This window comes from Schistocerca cancellata, chromosome 5 (assembly GCF_023864275.1).
Source record: "Schistocerca cancellata isolate TAMUIC-IGC-003103 chromosome 5, iqSchCanc2.1, whole genome shotgun sequence".
In the NCBI taxonomy this organism is placed as follows: domain Eukaryota; kingdom Metazoa; phylum Arthropoda; class Insecta; order Orthoptera; family Acrididae; genus Schistocerca; species Schistocerca cancellata.
This window is the reverse complement of record NC_064630.1, coordinates 592,159,210-592,181,163: the sequence shown is the minus strand read 5'-3', so window position 1 is coordinate 592,181,163 and position 21,954 is coordinate 592,159,210. Positions and strand designations below refer to the sequence as shown.

The 21,954-nt window shown below is 38.7% G+C and overlaps 1 pseudogene; it reads right to left on the bottom strand.

Annotated features, from left to right (window-relative positions):
• Nucleotides 1-2,848: 2,848 nt before the first annotated feature.
• On the bottom strand, nucleotides 2,849-2,966 carry LOC126189265 (5S ribosomal RNA; annotated as a pseudogene).
• Nucleotides 2,967-21,954: the final 18,988 nt, after the last annotated feature.

Here is a 21,954-nt window from a genome sequence, read left to right as displayed (position 1 = left end):
TCAACAGATGACACTAGGAAAAGTATGTTAACTGCGCTTTTTAGTTGCTACTTGCGACTCTTAGTTGCGATTTGTCACAGAAATCGCAGTTTGACTCGATAGCGAATAGCGTAGTATGAACTTTGCTCAACAGATGGCAGTGCTAACTGCGCTTTTTAGTTGCTACTTGCGACTCTTAGTTGCGACTTGTCACGGAAATCGCAGAAAGCAGTGCTAAATTCGACCAATAGATGGCTCATGTCTTTGAATATGAAATACTACTTGCGACTGCTAACTGTGACTGAAATCGCAGTTAGATTCTGTAAAGTTGCTACTGTGATATCTGTGACTTCTCAGTCACTGTGATTTCTAACAGATACGCGATTTCCTGCCCACCACTAGTTTGACGCTTATTCCGTGAGATATTTGGCTCGGTCACGATCAATGGACCACCCTGCATATATTACAGACATGTGAAACAACATTAGAGGATATAATCTTTCACACCACTGACTCACATCTCGGAAAAAACACATTCAATTTATGTTTGACAACAACAAGCTATAAATCAAGAGGACATAGCTGTTTCGTACACTGTGGCAGGTTCCGTTTAACAATGCAATGCTATATCATACTAACATTTACAAAACAAATCGTGAGAGCCTGTCTTTCCCTATGTAGGTGGGAGACTGAAATTTCGTTAAAACATATTGCCGCACCAAAAAGAAAGAGAAATGCCTGCTTGCTCCTCAGTCTCTACCCTGCCCTTCCTGTAGCTTTTGTCCATATGATCATCCCAGTTTAAGTCAGACCTGAACGGAAGTTGGAGAGCACTGTATCTAAGACCTTCCACAGCTCATGAAGAAACAGGACGAGCTGAGTTAATGCTACAAGAGCATGTTTTGAGCACTCGGTGGTAATGGGAACATGTTGTTGTAGCTCCACCAACCATGTGCGATGTGTATGGCCAGTGCCAAACGAAGATTTCCCCTGCAACATGAGGTAGTAGAAAAGATATTATGAGCAGTTACTGTGGTGTTTCTTGTTGGGAAAATTAGGAAAACTCCACATCATACAGGGCATGGAAGAAGAACGAGGATATTGATACTGCATTGAGGTACATCTCCAGATTACGTACAGGTACCACAGTCTGATGGAGATGTGCATCTCTCAGGGTACATTCTTGTCTGTCTCCCAAATGTTCCCTACCACCTTGGTATTTTGTACCATCCAACAGAGAAAAACTATGCACTATAAAAACTCTGCTAACATCATCTTTTAGAGAACTCAGTAAGGTATTACTGCTTGTCTGTCTTCCAATAAATCGGAAACAAATACTGTCTGTGGGCCAGCATTGACCATATGTGGTGATCCTATTAAATATACAGGTATTGTTTCATTGGAGCAGGTGGTTCATGATCACAGTTCCTTCCACAGACCAGTGTAAAGTTTCATCACCTGGACTGTAGGAGGACCATACCCCACAGGCTATCAATTGCAAGAGAAGGTTCCTGTGTTGTTGTCAGATATAGTGTTTCTTCTGCTGAAATACATCTAAGTAGTGCATGAATACAGTTATATACACAGCCATGATTTGTTTTGTCCACCATAACTTAAAGGTGTGTATCAAGTGCTAAACTGACGTTAACATGTCTTGATCCACTGCCTCTCACAGGAAGCTGGACATCACATGGCATAAATTACGCAGCTGCCACTTCCAAAATACGTGCAGGACAATTGAAATAAAAGACAGAGGTGGGTGGTTTTTACTGACGAAAAACTGTTGAAGACATCAGGACATACGGAAACTGGTAGAGTTTTGCGGCATTGTGGGGCATTTCCAAACAGCTGTTTGAGGGTGATTGATGACCCCTACATTTAAAGCCGTCTTTCTCAGTTACATGGTAGCAGATGTCTAGTATCCCATTTCTATTGATCCAGCATATCACAGTCATGTACGCGATCACTGTTTCGGTGCAGGCCACCCGCAGAGGGTATTGTGCCCACTGAGACTCTCTCTCCATCTCAAACTAGTGATGTCAGTCAATCATCTTGTGGTGATCAACAGTGTACCAGTGTCGGATGAGATAGAAAAGATGCGGTCGATTTACTGAAATAAGAACCACAGTTGATAGTGCGATCAATTTTGGCAATTTTGTACATTTTTCTGTAATTTCAACACCAAGCAATGAGGCAGCAGTGTGCTTCTCAAATTCTGTTTTATTGCTGGACCACCCCTCCACTACTTTGTGGGTACCCTATAGAATATTGTGAATGTAGATAGATGACTGTGCAGTATGTCCATTCATTGTTAATTCTCTCACATTTATGTACCAAAGTATACCAGACAGAGTGCTATACCGATCTACATATTTCTAGTACTTTGATCATAATCTGTTATTTGCGCTTACGATTGCCCATCTTTCCCTATGTGGTTGGCAGCCACAGAGCATTCTCGCATTCTTAGGATAAAGTTGTAGCTTGAGAGATATCCCTGCACTGTCTTTGGCCAACCCTCCCTGAAACTCTGTCACTGATTTAACTTGTGGGTGACCATAAGTCGGAGGCTACCAAATGCACACTATGCAACAGAGAGAACTGAGCCTGTAACTGTTGTTCAGTGAAGAGTGTTCTGCCCTAATCTTACTCACAACTAACTAAATCCTCTTGCACAGGCCATGAAGGCCAAAAGGTACCGACTGGCTGCCGTGTCATCCTCAGCCCACAGGCATCACTGGATGTGGATATGGAGGGGCATGTGGTCAGCACACCACTGTCCCGGCTGTAGGTCAGTTTCCGAGACTGGAGCCGCTACTTCTCAATCAAGTAGCTCCTCAGTTTGCCTCACAAGGGCTGAGTGCACCCCGCCTGCCAACAGTGCTCGGCAGACCGAATGGCCACCCATCCAAGTACTAGCCCAGCCCGACAGCGCTTAACTTCGGTGATCTGATGGGAACCGGTGTTACCACTGCAGCAAGGTCATTGGCTAATCTTACTCACAGCGCCCACCCAAATGTACAAGATTTCTCCAGATGCACGTATGTCGAGGAGGTTAACACCCTTATTGGTGTATAGCTGATATAAGAATGTTGTGATGATATAACAGACGGTTATGAAGAAGAAACGTGTGGTTTATGCATGATGGAGCTCCAAATGGACGTAGTTTGAAGCATTTCATGTAAAGCAACTGCGCTATCAATTCAGAAGTACTGTTCTAGTATATGGAGTCAGTACCAAGAAGGTATCACTAAGAGAAATGATCGTGGAATATAAACACATACACTCCTAAGGCTACACAGTTATGTACTTAAAACACTCTGTATTGCTAGAGTGGCACAGCTTCCAACCTATTAGTCGTGTGTAATACAACACTGTTCATAATCGAACATAAAAAAAATATATTCTCAGTGCATGACATACTTTCTCTCTGGTTGTGTTGCTCACGTACAGGATAATATTGCTGTTTCACCTTGATGCCACATCTCTAGAATGCCTCCTCTCTCCACTATTAAGGTGTGTATATGTAACATAGTCTACTCTCCTCCTCCAGAACATGCAATTTCATTGACTTTGCTCATTAATTGAATATTCCAAATTTAAAATTGTACATTAAAAACGCATAGCAAAAAGGAAGGGGGAAATGCACATCTTGCCAACATACACTGCTGTGTTATTTTCAAAACAATTAGAAAAACATGCAAGAATAAAAATCAACAGGTAAAATTACAAGATTAGTAAAAAAGAAAAATATACAAATAACATGACATCAAATATAACAGAATTTGTTATAGCACAGTAACCGCCATCTGGCATGGGAAGTCAGAGGTGCAAAGTTCTTAAATTACGAAAATATTACGTTGAAACCAAGAAGTCAAATGCATAAATAATGATAATTGTACAACATATGTCATGATTTAACAGGTCAAAATGTTATAAAAAACATTATGCTTTATACAAAAATTTTTAGGGTGCAGACCAACAATTTTTTATCACATTTAACAACATGATGATACACACATCTCATTCATCCCTATGGGACGTGTTAACACATTACAACTATTTCGGAAGCTTATTACAAAAATTCACTGTAATTATGAAAAGCAGAATGATATAAAAACACATTGTGGATGCAGAGATAATTTAGCACACTCATAAGGAAGAACTACTGTTACAAACTGCAAAGAGTTAGTGATATGTTGGCTAGAGACACAAGTGTACGAAGTACGGTAGCCTAGTAGAAACCTCCACTACCACACCTATTATTTATAGAAAAAATTTCCTCATATGATACAAACAGAACTTGTGTATAAGGAAACAGTGTTCTCTTTAAAGTATAAAAGCTTTGTCCCAAAAAAAAATGTTGCGCTTTGGTTATGCACTTTTGCACAAGCACTGGATCAGAACTCATCATTCATGCATTTACAGTTGATACAACAGAAATGAAAACTGTCAAGCAAATGGTTTTGGATACTCGTATGAAGGAGATAATTTTATTACATGTCATATAGTAGCAATGGGACCCCCTATAACATAAAAGCTGATTTTGAAAATACCCATATATCCAAAGTATGTCATAACAATTAATCTAAAATGCAAGGTGTGGATAAGTAGTAATATACATTGTACATCCAGAAAAAAGCATCATAACTTAGGAAAGGTAACAGTACAAATTATTTCCAAAATATACATCATACTATAGACAAATAAGAACCAGATTATACATATTTTTCCACAATTACTCACTAAAGCAATTAAAATCTAGTGACAAACTAGCAACATGAAATAATCACATGAAAGTTACGAGGATTTAAATTTCTTATCTATTGGGAAAACATATAAATTATCATAATTGAACGCTTAATGTGTAGTGCGCATGGATTTTGTTAAAGGCCTATTATGACTGTCAGTTATGTAACCTGACCAACAGCTGACAGAGGTTATTACAAAACCAGTGCTAAAAGTACAAGCCAATTAACAATCTCAATAAAAAAACCTCAAAAAATTGCTGTACATTAAAATATGTTGGCTAGTGAATAGTGTGGGTAACGTGGTTCAGCTATCTGATTCACACGTATTACCTAGTAGGTGAAAACAGTGTTCACGTAATAAAAATATTGTAATGCAGTTGTGAGATACATATGCATGTGCTGTATCAGAACCCTTATTACAACATGTTAATGAAAACTCATTCAAACAGCAAAGGAATAGCAAAGGTACATGAAAAGTAATTACATATAAGTGAAAATAGTTTCTATTCATTTCGTGTCAGCGCCTAAGAGATGTCGACTACAGTGAAAACTATGTTCCAATAGGCTTCCTAAACTTCCAAAATTGGAAGAAAAAAAGGGAGGATACTTTTTAAAAAACTAAAATTAGTAAAATTTATTTGTGCAAGCCAGAATATATGTGTATGTTTTGGGGGTGTCTGGATACTTTTGACCACGTAGTGTACATCAAGAGTTATAACAGTGAATGCATGTAATGCTCCTAAGAGACAGCATAAAACTGCCACTGATGCCACCTTATACCAGTCCCCATCACATCAGTAACACAGGTGACTGACGTTTGAAATCCTCATAAACAGTGAGAGGAACACTGGATCCATTGACAGGTTGAAGCCAGTGTTCATAAGACAAGAATCTTTATACCAGCATCTCTCACACAATCAGACAAAACCTCCACCTGTCACCAAGCAACCTCCCCTGGATCCTTTGCCAACTCTGACTCAGTGTTAAACCCATTTTGAATGATGGGTACTCTACCCAGCACAATTCATGGACTGCACTCTGAACATCAATTGAGGATGACACTCCAGTTTGCTGAAAGGGGGCTACGTATGGATGACAAGTGATAGCCACTGTAGACAACTGATGATGATCAGCCGATGGTTTGGTAGATGTCAATAGGGTTCACGCACTGGCTACCACAACCAATGTGAAATGCCTTCTCCTTGCTGCAGTGTGGAGTTGCAAAGACTTTAATATTGTCAGTGTTTTCTGCTTGCTTATTTGTTCACTTCATTACCTAGACAACTTAACTGTTTGCGCTTTTGCATTAGTGAGCACATCACATTTTCCGGTTATCATGTTGAATAAGAAGGCATGCTATTTAACAAAACAAAGTGTTACTGCAAGCCACACATGTTTTCATATCTAATTCTGGTTGTGACTAGGACATAATATCAAGTTCGCAAGTCTAGCAACCCACAGACTTGTGACTACACTGACATTTCTACATGCTATTTTCTGAATCCAAGTTGGGCTCATGTAACTGAAAATCAGTTACTTGGATGTGTGCTGGTATATCCATGAGCCCACATTTTTAGTGAACAGGAGAAGTACTGAATAGTCTTGATAATTAAAAAAAGTGATTGCTAGTTATTAATTATAGTTTGTTGTAAGTTTGATTCCTTTGTACACATGTTACTTGAATGAATGAAAGTGGTACATGCCTGCCACATGTGGGAAGGAGGGCTATACAAGTGCAGCATGCAGTGCACAGGGGAAGCTAATGTTGTTTGTATCTTTACATTAATTTAAATTTACTGTATTTTGCTCATGTTACTTGGACATGTTAGTAAGATAGTTTTTTTTTTATTACCTTAACAGTCACAAAGTAGTTTCATCCCCTATGTTATCTTAATTGTTGTACTGAAGGGAACTATTTTTATTTATTTATTTATTTATTTATTTTATTTGGCCTTTGAGTGTGTACTCAATTTAGCCATCGGCAACACAATGACAATGTACACATAATTGAATTAACAAATACAGAAAAGCATATTTACAAGAATAAAAAGCTTAACTGTTACAGTTTTGTACTTAATGTTTTAAAAATTGAATCTCCCCTGCTTCTATTAAAAGGGCGTTGGTGGGCGTCGATCGCATGGCTCCAAGACAGGTACGAATGGCTCTATATTGAAGAGTATCTAATTTGGAGAGGTAAATCTTTGACGCAGTGTGGTAGAATTGACAGCCATAACTGTATTTTCAATATTGGCTGATATTTGAAGTAATCTTTTCCAATTAAATCTCGCTTGCCATTTTATTTCAATTAACTAATGTATACTGTTTCCTTAACTAAGTACTGTCAAACCTGTTGGAATAAGTAAAGGATAAATAGCCTGACACATTTTAATTAAATATTCCTTGCTAGTCTATTTTAAATAACTAAAGTATAACCATTTCCTCAAGTATGTGCTGCTGGAACAACTGCAGGATATTTTGGCTGTTGTTTTTAATTATTAAGTGCCAGCATATTTGAAATAACTAAAAGCGTAATTGTTTCCTAAATTAAGTGTTGCCGGCAAACCTGTTTAAATATTAGAAAGGAATATTAGCTAATGCTACCTTACTAGAATGTTACTTGCCAAGCTGTCAAATAACTAGAGATTAATGTGTTCTCAATTGAGTGTTAGTTATCAACCTATTGAAATACCTGAAGTATTAATGTTTCTTAAATAATCACTGTTGTGATTGGAACACTGGCTGTTATTTAAGTTAATACTTCCTTATAGTGAGCTGTGAGTCCATGTGGAATTGAATTTTATTCTGTTGTTTTATGGTCATACAAATTTTATTACAGTTTTCAATAAATGTGATCATCACTTGCTCCATTTTTTTATCCTAATGGCTCAGTATTCTGCTATAAGATGGAGCAGATGAGTTGAAAGTCTTATAGTGGAAGCTGAAGTTTATCGACACCATCTTCATGCAGACAGATTGGAGCTGAGTGTGGCCTGGTGTGGAGAGTGCCTCGATAGAATCACTCTGTGGTGATATATATATATCACTGTGTATCATGTGACTGTGTGTGCAGCAGTAAGCATTATGAAAACTCTGAAACACACAAACTGGGTGATGTTTGCAGATAGTTGCCAACTATGCCATGTAGGCCTACAGACGAAGTTTGAAGAACCAATTGTAAATGAAGAATCTGTGAATATACTATATTGTACTTCATTCCACTTCTGTAGGGTTCACAAAGATAGTATTATACTTATTATAAAGGCCTTTATGCAATCATTCTTCTTGCAGTCCAAACCCTATTGGAATTGGAAGAAACCTTGATATGAGGGACAATGGGAAGCATCCTCTGTCAGATTCTCCACACCAATCTGCAGAGTATGAATGAAGTTGGAGAATTATAGCTTCTTGTTTTGTAGCAACACCTCATTGAGTGTCATTCATATGGATTCTTGGCCATTCCAGTATCACTAGAATTCTGAACCATTCTTCATATACACCGAGCGAGGTGGCGCAGTGGTTCGACACTGGACTCGCATTCGGAAGGACGACGGTTCAATCCCGCATCTGGCCATCCTGATTTAGGTTTTCCATGATTTCCCTAAATCACTCCAGGCAAATGCCGGGATGGTTCCTCTGAAAGGGCACGGCCGACTTCCTTCTCCATTCTTCCCTAATCCGATGAGACCGATGACCACGCTGTCTGGTCTCCTTCCCCAAACCAACCAACCAACCAACCATTCTTCATAAAATTATGAGACATCTGGCCATTGCTTTTCATCAGGAGAAATGTTGGAACTGTAGTATAAAAGCTTTGAAAAGTAATAGTGCCTCTCTCAGGAAGAAGAGAAGATTAGAGTGGGGAAGTTTGTAAAGGAAGGATGCGTCACTCAACCCCAGAATGACATGAATCAATCTTTTGTGAGGATGCCAGGAGATGCAAAATTGTTTACTCTGCCATAAGACCAATTTTCACAAATCACCAAAGAAAAAGAAGTCCCTTACGTATGCACAAAAAGTGGAGCCTTGTGACGCTATGTGTGAAGACTTATTGACCTTCCATATCTACACACACCTTAACAAAAAATTGGCAGTTCAAGGGGGCAGGTACCTTATACCATTGCTAGTAATTCCACATACTGTTTTCATCACAAATGATGTGAGGCAAAAAGGATGCTTATGTATCTCTGCATGAAACTTCTTTATAGTGTCCTCTGTGAAATTAACATTAGCAATAGTAGAATCATTGTGCAGTTGGTCACAAAATGGTTCTCTAGTCTCCTCAGTAGTGTTTCTTTAAAAGATTGTCATCTTTCCCCCAAGGACTCCCATCTAAGCCCATTGAACATTTACATACTGCCCTTGTACTGATGGAACTGACCAGTAACAAAACTAGTAGCTCACCTCTAAGTTGATTCATTGTCTTCCCCTAATATGACTTAGTGGTTTTCCCAGACAGTCAATTATTATTCAAGAATGGGCCATACAAACTTCTATAATTTGTCTCTTTTATATGTGTGCCACACTTGCAAGCTGGAGGCAGTTCTTCATCCGCCAAACAACTAAAAAGTTGTAACCACCACACTCAAGAGGTGCCATGTTTATCAATAGCACAAGGAAATCTGACATTCGTTGAATAGTATCCCCTGTGTGCATCATCTAATCAGTTGACTAATTTGACATAAAATTAATTTAATTCCTTCAACCCCACAACAAAATAAATGACACCATAGGGAATGAGAATGGGTGTTACTGAAAAATTAATAACAACAACCTATGGTTTCACGGAGAGATTTATTAACTAATACTGAGGTCAAGAGAGAACAAACATATAAACAGAAATTTCAAGTGTATAACATTTCATTAACACAAAATCAGGTTGGTTGGCAATAGACTGGGGAATGTAATTGGAATTTATGTGTAGATGAGACTGGCTACTGTGAGAGGAAAAATGCCAATGTAGGCAAGCCCACTCTGCAGTATAATTCCATTGATTGGTCTCTCACATCAAAATGTAATTAAGCATGCAATGGACACTGGGAGTAAGTACTGCGAATACAAGGTTGCTACAAAAAAGATGGCCATGAAAACGATTGATAAGCTTCTGAATCGCCGAAGCGGTGCAATGTTACCAATATAGCTGGTGAAAGACAAGATGCAAGATTACGCCGTCTGTGTGTGGGCACTGCCGAAGCTGCAAGGTTCAGTGGCACATCATACTGTGGGAGATGACCCCATGTCCACTGGCGATTGTCTCATGTCTGCAAAAATATTAAAGTTTCGCCCTGGGGTCTGGGCGAGTTTGCAACTAACTGCCCTCTCCATAGAAACAGAAGAGCTCCAGCATCTGTACTCCATGATGGCCGAGAAGCAAGTCCCAGCCTCTACCGTTGCTCAAAACCTTCCAAAGTACAGCCATTCCCACTGATGTTATTGAATAAGCCTATCATGGCCCAGCAATAGTTACTGTGCCAATCATGTTTTCTAGCGAGGAGACCCAATGTTCTTCAACCCTGGTGCATTCTGCAAGATGACGGAAGCTTCGAAGGGCAAACAAGCTTCATCTCATCTGTAAAACGATTTAGTGGGTGCCATTTTGGAAAGGTGCGGTGGCATCTAAGAAATCCGACATCCAGAGAAATTTGTCATCATGTCTCACAAGGTAAGCTGTTCTTGTAATAAACACATTAGTTGAGTTCCAGCCCAATGCTGCTTTAACTGGATCCACACGTGGGATAAGGAGACCAGACACCCACACCACATCGACTCATTAACAAAGCATAGGCTGGTGCTAGGATGCCCAGCACTGCCAGTTTCTAAAGAAGTGTCATTTTGCATTCAGCCATGGCGTTCCCACCCTCTTGCTTTGGCCGCTAGCAGAACAAGGCTGATGGCCAGAATGGTGGCCTATAAACCACTGCCCTGCAGGACCCACGGCCAGTTCTGGTGACTACAAAGGAAGGTTAGCAATGAGAAGGTTCTGAGATCTCGCCTGCTGCTCAGGGAAAATTCTAAAGCTGCCCCTAATACAATGGTCACCTCCAGCATCCAAAAATCTGTCTCTGTAGCTGAGTTTAATTCTACTACTGCTTCTCAAGTCATGCAAGTACTGTGAGATCAATCAGTGATTTACCCTAACCCTAATAGTCCATCAGATTAATATCAATCAGGGAAAATTTAGATACACCAAAGGTGAATGAAATTTTATAATAATCACTAAAACAAAATGAAAGGGGAAGTGCCTGATGGGTATTACTACAACAGTGGCCTGCCCGGAAGGCACTGCCATCTTTCACAATGTCCCAGAATTCTCCCAGTACACCAGAGGTATCCATCTGTCATCCCTACAAGTGACCTGAAGTGTTTGATCCATTCCAACTTGTTCCACAGTGTCATACCTAGCTACTTAATCAACACAATTGAGAAAAGTAGTATAGCATTAATAACATATGCCTATTCAAATATTATAGGGATGTTTCTCCTACTTATCTGTATAATCTTACATTTATATGCATTTTTAGCAAGCTGCCTATATTGCATTATACAGAAATTCTAAGTCAACTTTTCTTTCCTCTACAGTCCCTTGATGATAAAACTTTCCCAAACATAACAGTGTCATCAGTAAAGAGGCTCATATTGGTGCCTACCTGATTTAACAAATTGTTTATGTTAGCCTTACCACACTTACCTGGACACTCCTGATGTTAACCTCTGCTTCTGATAAATACTCACCATTCACATTAATGTACTGCATTTTATAACTCAAAAAGTTCTCAAGCCAAAAATCGATTTGAGAACCTATTTTGTATGCTTGGACCTCTGTCAACAGTCTACAGTACAGCACACAGTTAAATGTTTTCTGGAGCTCTGAGAATATAGAATCTGCCTATTAATAAGCATAAATAGTCTGCAGAGCATGAAGTGTGAAAAGACCACACAGCTTTATACATAACTGATGCTTTCTAAATCCATGCTTATTTATGGCACGAAATCCTTGCTCATTTATGGACAGAAGCTTCTCTCTCTCTAGGGAACTCAATACATTCAAGCTTAGAATATGCTTAAGGATCTTTCAGTAGACTAGCATTATGGATATTGGTCTCTGATTTTGTGTATGCATTCTTTTTCTCTTCTTACTTACAGGAGAAACCTGTACTTTTTCAGCCACTTGGATTATGAACTACTGCCACCCACTATTACTGAGAACTGTCCTCCTCCTCCATCTACCACTACAACTACTATTACTACTGTTTCATTCATCCATTGATTTGTTCATTCATCATGTTCCATAGATCCCATCAATAAGAGAAATCTTTAGGGATTTGGAATGGGGAAGTATAACTAACAAAAGAGAGTAAATTTGCAGAAATTTAATATGTACACTGCACTAACAATGAATAATCACAGATTACTTACTACTGTCATTTTCTATGCTTTCTGTCATTCCTTTGTTACTTCTATATTCTTGGAGAGGTGGATCATCTAATGCAAACATAAACATTATGCGTAAAAATATTCATGTTTCACAGACTTTATTATTATTATTGAACAACCTAGGTTTAGGTTACAAGCCTATTTTGTAGTACTGAACTATAGACATATATCTCTAACGTCAATCAGTTGTAGAATTTTGGAACACGTACTATGTTCGAGTATAATGACTTTTATGGAGACTAGAAATCTACTCTGTAGGAATCAGCATGGGTTTCGAAAAAGATGGTCGTGTGAAACCCAGCTCGCGCTATTCGTCCATGAGACTCAGCGGGCCATAGCCACAGGTTCCCAGGTAGATGCCGTGTTTCTTGACTTCCGCAAGGCGTTCGATACAGTTCCCCACAGTCGTTTAATGAAGAAAGTAAGAGCATATGGAATATCAGACCAATTATGTGATTGGATTGAAGAGTTCCTAGATAACAGAACACAGCATGTCATTCTCAATGGAGCGAAGTCTTCCAAAGTAAGAGTGATTTCAGGTGTGCCACAGGGGAGTGTCGTAGGACCGTTGCTATTCACAATATACATAAATGACCTTGTGGATGACATTGGAAGTTCACTGAGGCTTTTTGCAGATGATGCTGTGGTATATCGAGAGGTTGTAACAATGGAAAATTGTACTGAAATGCAGGAGGATCTGCAGCGAATTGACGCATGGTGCAGGGAATGGCAATTGAATCTTAATGTAGATAAGTGTAATGTGCTGCGAATACATAGAAAGATAAATCCCTTATCATTTAGCTACAAAATAGCAGGTCAGCAACTGGAAGCAGTTAATTCCATAAATTATCTGGGAGTACGCATTAGGAGTGATTTAAAATGGAATGATCATATAAAGTTAATTGTTGGTAAAGCAGATGCCAGACTGAGATTCATTGGAAGAATCCTAAGGAAATGCAATTCAAAAACAAAGGAAGTAGGTTACAGTACGCTTGTTTGCCCATTGCTTGAATACTCCTCGGCAGTGTGGGATCCATACCAGATAGGGTTGATAGAAGAGATAGAGAAGATCCAACGGAGAGCAGCGCGCTTCGTTACAGGATCATTTAGTAATTGTGAAAGCATTACGGAAATGATAGATAAACTCCAGTGGAAGACTCTGCAGGAGAGACGCTCAGTAGCTCGGTACAGGCTTTTGTTAAAGTTTTGAGAACATACCTTCACTGAAGAGTCAAGCAGTATATTGCTCCCTCCTACGTATATCTCACAAAGAGACCATGAGGATAAAATCAGAGAGATTAGAGCCCACACAGAAGCATACCGACAATCCTTCTTTCCACGAACAATACGAGACTGGAATAGAAGGGAGAACCGATAGAGGTACTCAAGGTACCCTCCGCCACACACCGTCAGGTGGCTTGTGGAGTATGGATGTAGATGTAGATGTACTTATCTGATGCAGGTATATACTAGAAAATGTGTTTATAACCTGAAACTTATCAGATCCAGATGTGTATTAGCAAATGAGCTTATAACCCAAAACCTCTGTTGTACAATAATAATAAAGTTTATGAAACAAGGCTAAGAAAGCATTTTATTTAGTTAATACAATATAAAATATTCCACCAAGAACCACTGTTGAATCAGTTAAAACAATAAAAACAGAAATATCCAAGTCACCATAGACAAAGAAACACAAACACAAATACACTTTTTGCCTCTACCAGTAACAATAAAGGGAGATGAAAATAAGGAAAAATTTGACATTAACAAAAAGCCAGCAGTGACAGACACCATTATTCATACCACAACAAACCATCCAGAAAACCACTTTCCAACACAATACACAGTCTGAATAAAACTCTCTCAGCAGAGAGAACTATGAAAACTAGTGGAAACAATACATCTCATGGTATAACAGGTTGTTCCACCTCTTCCTCACACTTATATGAAAAATGTTCATGTAAAACTATTGTTTGCATAGTTAGCACATAGAGAATTCCCACTGTGCACTCTTTGATTTTGGTGTGTGCAGGGACGATGAGAAATATATAAGCCCAGAACATCAAAAAGGCACGATGCTGTCAAGAGTGTCCATCTGCTATGGGATGGGGTTTATACTTCAGTGTCACAGCTTGGCAGTATTTTGGAAGACACAGAACCTCTGCTGACAATGTAAACATCAGAAAAAGCAGTTGAAAGAAGCTGAGGAGATAAGCCATTTTCTTATGTTCTGTTCTAAGATTCATTTCAGATATGTTTTCCTGAGTAATAAGATGTTTGTCATCTAACACCATAAATGTTAAATATGGGAACACCCAAATGCAGAAGAGTTCTCTAAAAAGGCAGCTACACCATTTCATAGTGAGTTGGTGTAGTTGTGAGCTTCCTTACAGCCCTTGACCCACCTCAGATAGTGAAGAAGTCCCATTGCACAATTAGTTGCATGGCATACTGGTAGCATGTCCTCTGCATTGAGAAAACAAAAGAAACTGACTGTAAATCGTCAGTAACGTAAAAGTGCTCATGGACAATGTCAAGGTGACAAATTGTTTTTTCATTCAGTTACAACACACTAACTTGATCTCTATAACACCTCAAGCTCAACAATGGATATAGCACCCAAATAATACAAAAACTCAACAACAAAACTGAAACAAAACTAAAGAAAAATGAGAATAAACAGAGGGAACAAACACCACAAAACTCCATGAACAACACAGGCACTACAAAAGACACAAAAACACAGAATGGGAATACCTTGACGTGAATAACAAGAAGAAATGGGACATTTTAACATACAAACACAAACCAGTACACAGTATAGTAAATATACAAAGAAAAAAGGATACAGAGCAAGAAACAAATTACAGTTGCATTTACAGATACAAATAGAGAAAACTACGGTGAATATCAAGGAGCTGCATATACCAGTTACAATGTCAAAACTGTGAATCAGTGTATTTGGGAATTACAGCAGAAATTTCAAAACTATATATAAAGAACACATAAGAGGCTGGAAATAAGGAAAGTCCATTTTACCTTTACTGAAAACCTAATAAAACATGGACATGAAGCATCTGGCATAGAAAGTACTGGTATATGAAAATTATTAGGACGAACAATCACAACAGAAAACTCCTAATATTACAGGAAAACTTTCATATATAAAGAGTCTATGCAATGAACACAAAAGTATTAAATGACCAAATCAAGACAAGTAACAGCTTATTGATCATGTTAGCCACTAAAACAATAACAACACAGATGTAGGACATAACCAGACTAAATAATAACTCAACACCAACCCCACCTTCTCTCAAAAAAAGATGAATCAAAATGTAAACAAAGAAATATCTAACTAGTTACAGAAACCAAAACACAAACAAATGATAAACAAAAAACACAGAGTGACAAATAGCAACACTACATACAGTAAACACACCAAACCAAAACACAGTGAACACTGGGAGTGAGGTGTTTAAGTAAAACTTATATGCTTCAGAAATAAAAAGAAGTGAAACATGTATGGCACAATACGAAAAACCTTTCATTTAGTTGCATTAGATAAACCTCATCTCCAAGATGGCACAGGAATTGAGATTGAGGATTTCAAAGAGAAAGCATAAATGTTTAACTGTTTTCAAATATTCGTTTACTGAGGATGATACAGACATACTGCCCCACTGTACTTTTCACACTGTTGCAAAGATTACTGATATAGGTATTAGTGTCAGTGATATTGAGAAATAATAAAATTAAACATGGCTCTGGACCTTGATGTAAACAATGTCAGGGTCTATACAGGGTTTGCAGCTGAGGCAACTCATATTTTAACCACAATATACACAGACCTCTTGAACAAAAGACTGTGGCCACTTATTGGAAAATAACACAGGTGACAGCTACCTGCAAGAAGGATAACATAAGTGATCCACAAAACTATTGTCCTATCTCATTTATATCAATCTATTGTTAAATCCTAGAACACACTCTGCACTCAAACATGATGCAGTATATCAAGCAGAATGACTCCTCCATGCCAGCAGTGATTCTGAAAACAATGATCATGCACAACCCAACTTGCATTTTTCTCACATGATATCTTGAAAGCCATGGATCAAGGAAATCAGGTACATGCAGTATTTCTTGACTTCTGGAAAGCATAAGAGCAAAAATGGATTGGAAGAAGCCCTAATAAGTAGCACAATGGAAAGTACCCTCCACCAGACACTTCACAGTGGTTTGCAGAGTATAGACTCCAAGCAGCTATTTTCACATAATAGTGAAGTGTTGACTGATCAGTGAAAAATCTTTTAGAAGAGGACATAGTTATTGTGACAGTGGTTTATTTTGAAAAACTTTCAACAGGGTTTTCTTAAATCAATAAGATTTTATAGGTTTAATATAAATGTTCATTTTTTTTCAATAATGGAAATAAATTTGGTGTAGGATGTCAGGAAATGTAATGCAATTAATAGTTATACTTTCATTTTCAACAATTAATAATTATTCTTTCATTTTCAACATATCACTGAAAAATAATGAAGTACGATGAACAAAAAGAATGTGCAAGATTCTGCAGGCAAAGTCAATCTCATTAAAATTCATTCTGGGTATATTGCTGCATCATATTATAAAATACTAAAATGTTCTGATTTTTCAGGCGAGTTTAGTGGATTTCCTCTGGATAAAGACTGACTAACAGGGATATGTGATTTTTCTAATTGTGTCATTAGACTGCCTCTGTTACATTTATCAGATGTGTGCCTTTGCTCTGAGGAAAACCATTGCAGCTCAGCCAAATTGGCAGTATATTTCAATGTTTTTAAGTATTTTATAAGGAGATGTGACACTGTATCCAGAATGCCTATAAGGAGATAAATAAAGAGTATCCTTGAAAAATAAGTCATAAGGAAATAACATTAAAATTGGCAATAAGAAAATACACTGAATGTGGCAAAAAATAACATTGAAATTGACCAAACAATAAAAACATTTTTTCCTTTTCCTACCTATCCTAAGTCATGACCTCCTCAGCTGCTCCCGCTTCAACAGAGGACTAACACAGTTTAATAGTGACATACCTAACATCTGTAGTGAATACAAAAAAGTTTAGCTTCTAAATACAAATAACCTGAAAACAGAAATAATAAGAACAAGTCCATTGTAATTTTATAACTAAAAACACAAGAAAAAAATTAAAATTCTTTCAAAAACATATTAAATGAAAATTATTAAAAATATTTATAATTAGACTTGTTTATAAGAGATATAACCAGGTAACTGCTAGCCCATTTCACTTGCACTAATAATTTTTAAAGCAATTAAGTGTGATTTGCACCATCAGCTGAATAAATAATTTGAATGTAATAATCAACAGTAACAGGGACAATATAGCTTTAGATGTGAGCTCTCTATCATGATAACAGTCTAGAGAATTCTAGTAATAGCACAGAATTTCTCCGAGAATATATCTGAAAATTTGACAACTCTACTGAATGGGGAGCCTCCATTATTGTATCCTTCAATAGCCTAAATACAGTAATAACCTGTAACACTGAGGAACATGAGAAAGTGTAACACCTTTTTGCAACCACACCTAAGAAACAGGAAAATAGCTTATGTATACAAATAATCAAAGATCAAGTTTGTTGTCAGTCACAAAAGTTGTGCTGTAAGGCTCTCTCTTGTAGTATTTCTGTTTATTATATATGTAGATATTTTGCCATTAATATTGCCTTGTGATTTGGTGATGTATGCAAATGATTCAAGATAGCTTCTCAAAATTGTGGAGGAGTTGTAATTAAATGCTGCAATACGTAATGGATGGAATAGAAGTAACAATTCACTGTAAAGCTGAGGTGCTGATTGGGTGTGTAATCAAGACTGAAAACTTTGGAAAGCTTTTGAATGACGTCCTTCTTCACAGATAACTAATGCAGACTAAACACACACCTGTTGTACTGAAACTGAACATAGTATCACACTGATTTTAATGACGAATAAGATGCACCATTTTAATGACGAACATGATTTGCCAAGTTAGGGTTGAGTAATGTGCCTGCAATATCTGAGTACTGCAACACCCTCTACCAAGTAAACAATGCTTTCATATCACATAGATCACAACTTTTTGCATATATTTTTTCCAATAAAACATTTTTGTTTTTCAAAATTTAGATGCCATTTAAATCTGAATGTCCTAAAGTTGCTGCTGCGCTAGTATTAATCTTAGTCATAGAAAATGGGAATTCTGTTACAAATTCAGTAAAGGCATGGTTGGGCAATGAAGTCAGGGGCCTCTGGCAGGCTGTGGTAATAGTTGGCAGCCAGTAGGCCACGCAGAGTAAACATGGTGTGGAGCTGTAGCGGCATATTGCACGTACTGTTTGGAGTGGAGCAACAGCGAGGCAGGGAACTGCAGCGTTGCTTTAAGTTATTGCGATGTATGAGGAGAGGCAGTACGCCAGAGCTGGGAGTGGTGATGTGTAAGTGGCTGACGTATGGGAATTTACCCCTGCCATAGTTTCTGTCTCTTTTTGTCACTATCTCAGAGGTGAGGGGAAAATCAGTATAAATAGTCAGGCACTTTTAGCTTGAGGGGGTGTACCAGGTCAGTCGAGAGTTGAATTGGACCTGTGCTGGTCTATGCTTATAGGGGCCAGTCTGGCAGCAATGTTGTAAATATTCTATGTAAACCTGTACTATTTTCTATGTACTTGTTTGGGCTGTATTCTGCCTCCAGGGACACAACACTGGGGTGGAACAGAACGGCAGCTGGGTACTTGGAGATTGCAAGGTCTGCCTGAAGGAGGGCAGCGACAGCGGTCTGCAGTGGGTCCAGGATGGGGCATGTTCGCTACCCACCTGGTGTACTGGGGTCTGGGCGAGGCGTACACATGTGGTAAAGGGACAGGAGCATCTGGTGGCGTATACTTCCAGACAGTTAAGTAGGGCAGAGCGGAATTATTCCACAATGGAAAAGGAGATGTTGGCTGTAATATCTGGAGTAATGTATTTTCGTTGTTACCTTTATGGTAGGAAGTTTAAGGTCATGACAGATCATGCGGCGTTCTAGTCGGTTAACATGGTGGGTTCTAAAATTAAGTGAATTTGACTTTAAAGTAATTCATAAGCCATGGAAGAAACACGGGAATGCAGATGCATTAAGTCACAGGTTAGACGCAACAAAGGGCACAAGCAGAGGATGAGGAGTGCCAGGGTTATAGAACTCAACCACATTTCATTGTGGAGCGAAATTTGTTGTTTAGAGTTACCAGGTGTGGACCATGGGTAGTGGTACCAAAGAGTTTGAGATAGGAATTCTTGAAGCAGGCCCATGACCATGTGCTTTCAGGGCCTGGGGGTCATCGAGCAACGGAAAGACAAGTAGCAGAACGATTTTAGTGGTGCACTTGGAGAAGGGATGTGGAACAATATGTAGCAAATTGTGTACCATGTGCACAGTGAGTGGATGTGATGCATGCAAGGATTCCATTGCAACGATTACCAGCGGCTTCAAACCCTTTCGAGTTTATCGGGCTGGATATCTGCAGGCCATATAACAAAACACTGTCACGGAATCATTACGTTTTAACTATAATTGATCACTTTTCAAGGTTTCTAGGCATGGTCACAATACCAGACCAACAGGCAAGTGCGGTAGCACAGGCTTTAGTCAATAACTGGTTATTGAAGTTTGGGATGCCTGATACCATAATTACGGATCAGGGAACAAACTTCATGTCCAAATTAATGTCACAGTTGTGTTGGTTATTGAGAATTAAAAAATTACAGTCCAGTCCATTTCATCCACAGGTGAATGGGAGAATGGAGTGAGTACATAAGACAATTTCAAAAATGCTAAGTTATTATGTGAATGGAAACCGTGATAACTGGGACGTTTATCTTTTGTATGTGGTCAGAATGTTGCCTTTCGAGGTGGTCTACGGAAGAAAGATGGCATCACCGTTTGACATTCTATGTCCGAAATCAGGAGCTAAAGGGGACACAGTGAGGAAATTTGCACGGATAATATGGGAAGTCTGGAAGAGGGAACAGAAGGCCAACACAAAAGCGTTGGAATGGCAGGAAGAACAGAATAAGCGGTTGGGACCTTTACCACAGCACAGGGTAGATCAATGGGTACTGATTATGAATTCATATACACCTAAGGGAAAGACGAAAAAATTGTTGACGATGTACCATGGGCCATACCAGATCGTGGAGATGACTTAGCCTGTAAATGCTTAAGTGCAGCTGCCAACAAAAACATCTGTTATCCACGTAAGTAGAGTAAAGCCTTTTAAAGGAATGGTGGATGGATTACCTCAATTACAATGAAGTGACCCAATTACAGAGGCTAGGCAAAGCAAACGGAAGAAGAAGGTCGCGGCAGAGGGACAACAGTGGACGCATAATGTTCCGTATGCATTATGGTCACGGAGATAGTAAATTATTATATGTGTAATATTGTATGGCATGTTTACATTTTGTGTTTTTTTTCAAGGAATAATTTGCGTTTTTTTTCGTTTTTTGGTGGGCCAGGTAATAGTTGCATTTTTCTTGTTTGTTGTTTTAGTGTTTTTGTCATTGTATGAGGGAGACTATTTTCAGAGAGTTCGATAGGGGCAGGGTGTACTATTGGGAATTTTTGAGGATGTCGTATGATGTTGTAGTAACTTGTAGTGGAAAGGGGTGGCACAGGCATGTTTTGTTCCTTTTCTACACAAGGACGAGTGATGATTTGCCCTAATCGACCTGTTTTTTTGGATAGTAGTACACGCGAAGTTGGATTGTTCCTAGGGATTATAAATGCCTCAGATTGTGAGAAAGAGGTGTTATCGACACATTCCTACTTCCAGAAGGTAGGGAGGCATTGGTTATATTTGGTATTTACACCGATATAGGTGATGGTCACTTGTTATACCAATCAGAGAGCGAATAAAATAAGGAGGTTGCAACTGCAGGAGAGTGAAATAATTACAAATTGTATGGCTTGTGAAATTGTGGGGAAGGATTTCTGTCTTCCAGCATCATGTACGGGTGAAACAGCTTCAACTTTGACACAGGGAATGTTGTTTCATCCAGAAGGGGTTCTAGAGATATTACCAATGCAGTGTCTGACATATTTAAACTCCAAGTTAAATCCAGAGTTTTTGGAAACGTTGCATTCTTTTATTAATGCACAGGAAGGATCTATCATGGTTAATAAAGTATTGCAACATGTTTGAACGTTACAACAGCATCGAAACAACAGGATAATGACCGTGCGCATTTCAGCCACAGGGTGTGCCATTTTTCTATTTTTCTTGAGTATAGCTTTGTGGAGAGCATGGAAACATGCACCAGTAGAGGAGGTGCCAACACATCAGTTGCCTATGGCATGGGTAACCAGTGTAAACATTGTATAGGGATAGCATTAATGTTTTTATGTTCTCTTTAGTTTTAGTCTGTAGTATATAAGTTTCGTGAAAAAGGTATGTTACGCAGCCACAGGCCACGGCTGTTATAATTCGATTTGGGATGAATCTTGTTGAGAGGAGGGAGTTGTGCTGCACTAATATTAGTCTTAGTCACAGGAAAGAGGAATTTTGTTAAAAATTTAGTAAAGGCGCGGTTGGGCGATGAAATCTGGGGCCGTTGGCAGGCTGTGGTAATAGTCAGCAGCCAGTGGGCCATGCAGAGTAAACATGGCGTGGAGCTATAGTGGCATATTGCACATACTGTTTGGAGTGGAGCAACCATGAGGCAGGGAACTGCAGCATTGCTTTAAGTTACTGCGATGTATGAG